The 2,899-nt window shown below is 35.2% G+C and overlaps 1 long non-coding RNA gene across 1 annotated transcript; it reads right to left on the minus strand.

Annotated features, from left to right (window-relative positions):
- Positions 1-1,727: 1,727 nt before the first annotated feature.
- Positions 1,728-2,651, minus strand: LOC139197971 (uncharacterized). The gene is made up of 3 exons (XR_011583402.1): positions 2,479-2,651; positions 2,130-2,190; positions 1,728-2,016 (listed from the first exon to the last, which is right to left on the minus strand). It is a non-coding gene; the product is annotated as an uncharacterized lncRNA (long non-coding RNA).
- Positions 2,652-2,899: the final 248 nt, after the last annotated feature.

Raw genomic sequence — 2,899 nt, forward strand, 5'->3', positions numbered from 1 at the left:
ATGCGACAAGCACATGTATACAATGCGTCTTGAAGTGGGGGCATTTGTAGACATCGAAATTTCAGTAAATAAACGTTGACCGATAAATCAAAGTTTCAACACTCATGTATTACATAAATTTTACACGTAGCGTGTGTCTAAACACAAAATCAAAATAAGTTGGAAAAGTCATCAAACAGGACACGTGTCAACACCTGGCAGAAACGACTTATTTCATCTGGAATATTATATTCAAAATTAGGCCTTGGAAATTTCTATAAATAGAAGGCTAATTCATTCATTTAAAGGAACCAAAATCATTAGGCAAAATTCTTGAAGTTCTAAAGCTCTGAAACTCCAAAGCTCTCAAACATCCAGGTTCCCGAAGAATCAAGAAAGCTCTCTTCGTTCTTCGTTCTTCGTTCATCGTTCTTCCAAGATCAAGCCCCAACGGCCCTTTGGATCAACAATCATCCACCAATTCAAGATCAAGCCCCGACGGCCCTTGAAGAAAGTGTTCTTCGTTCTTCGTTCATCGTTCTTCCAATCAAGCCCCGACGGCCCTTGGATCAACAAGCCACCGTTCTTCAAGATCAAGCCCAAAAGCCCTTGAAGATCCGCTCATCACCGTTATTCAAGATCAAGCCTCAACGGCCCTTGAAGAAACACTCATCCTCAAGATCAAGCCCCAACGGCTCCTTGAAGATTTGCTTAAATCCACCTTCAAAGATCAAGCCCACGGCCCTTGAAGAAACTTCCAACAGTTCATCCAAAATCAAGCCTCGACGGCCCTTGGATCAACGAAACATCCACAAATCAACACCTTACGGAGATCGAATTAGAGGATCAAAATAGAGAGAGATTGTAACCCAAAATCATCAAATACAAATATTTTGTTTGTGCACGTTGTTCTTGTCGCTTTCGTTTCAGGAAATTTTCGTGTTCACAGTTGCGACATAATGACTTATATAGAAGATGGAAGGAAAATCATGATTTTCAGGTGGGTTTGTTATTTAACCCTGAGTCTAGTAATTTCATGTTTGTCAAGTTCTATTGATTGATTGAGAAATGTTATGCCTTTCGGCTTAAATGGACTATGACATATGTCAATTATAGTGCATGAAGAACTACGAATGACTTGATCCCTATTTAGGGTACGTAGGCAGTCTAACAAGGAGGTTAGATGCAGTCATAAAGCATAAGAAAAATTATTATGCGATTCGATTATCGAATTGTGCTATGCCCATATCCCGGAGGTGGGGTATGATAGATGCGGGTATTTGGTAATGTCACGTGTCGATCCTAGACGTATGTCGGGATCGGGGCGTGACAACAGTATTTCTGTAACTAAACTCTACTATTTATGAAACTAAACACAACTACTACACCATTTCTAAAACTAAACACTGACTATTTATGAAACTGAACACATGTACTATCATTATTTCTAAAATTAAGCAATGATAATATCATTATTTTTTAAACTGATCACTAACTATTTTTGAACTAAACACGAGTGTTACACTGTTTTTGAAACTAGACCTTACTATTTCTAAAAATTGACCAGGAGTAATAGCACTATTTCTTAAATTGAATATTGGTACTATCACTATTTCTGAAATTGATCACGGATACTGCACTATTTCTGAAACTGATCTGGGATACTGCACTATTTTTGAAACTTAGCATAGATACTACACTATATCTGAAACTGAAAACGGACTATTTCTGAAAACTAAACACGAGTATTATCACTATTTTTTAAACTGGACATTGACAATTTCTGAAAATTAAAAACCTTGATCATACAATATGCACTCTTGCATATACAAATTCAAGATCAAATGTGTATGAACCTTGAGTATTGATTTCTTTCGTATAAGGACAACAAAATCAATATCCCTTAGGGAAAAGTGAATATGCCTGTCCTTTACACTAGCGCAGAGTTCCATTGACTCTAGCTTGGCAGCAATTCGTGCTACGCAACCATCCACAACAAATATTGTTGAGATATACCAACGGGGTATTTCCAATTAGCTGCAGGAATCAAGAGGACAATAAGAGTGCATTATAGGCCAAATCAAAATATTAAACAAAATAAATATTTAAAGCTAAATTGAATGCTTAAGTTTCATGAAGAAAAATGGTACTTCGGTGACATCGTTCTTGATTGCAAATTTGACTTGCATATTTATCTTCTCTTGCAGCAAGCTGTGAAAACAGATTCAAATGTTCAATTCTACTGCAACCCAACCAATCTTTACATTTCAAAAATAATTCATTTATTAATTTAGCACAATAAAAGTTCTACAAATCAAAAGCAACCAGAAAATTCCAAACACTTAATCATGTCATCTTCTTAAAAAATCACTTGAAAAAAAATATTTGCAAAAGCCCAAAAATAGTCAACATAATCAAAACTAGAAGACCCCAAATATGCAGAAAATAAATAGAGAAAAACAAATCCACACTTTTTCACAAATTCGAAACCAAAAGTACCTCTTGGAGTCCATTTTAAAGCTATCTCTGATGATTGTTAGAACTCGCTCGAACTCGTAGTTATCAGTGGAAGACAGGTTGGGAGCGTCCTGAACTTCTCGAACTCTTCTAGGCCTTGACTTCCTCATAGATCACAAGGGTGGTGTCATCTCTATCGTAGACGATAAGATCAAAATTATAAATTGAGAAAATAGCAGAGAGAAAATGACATGAGATATGTAGAAACTTGTAGAAACCGTACAAAAGGTTTTTTTTTATTTCATCCGAAGTAAAACATATTAAATAAAGGGAGCTTTAATGAGAAGTGTTTCTCAAAATTTTTAATTAACCAAAAATCATTTACTAACTTTATTTAATAAAAAGGATTTAAACTTTAATAAAAAAGATTCAAATTTTAATGAAAAGGACAAAAGTTTTACAT

Source organism: Malus domestica, chromosome 08 (genome assembly GCF_042453785.1).
Source record: "Malus domestica chromosome 08, GDT2T_hap1".
Classification (NCBI taxonomy): domain Eukaryota; kingdom Viridiplantae; phylum Streptophyta; class Magnoliopsida; order Rosales; family Rosaceae; genus Malus; species Malus domestica.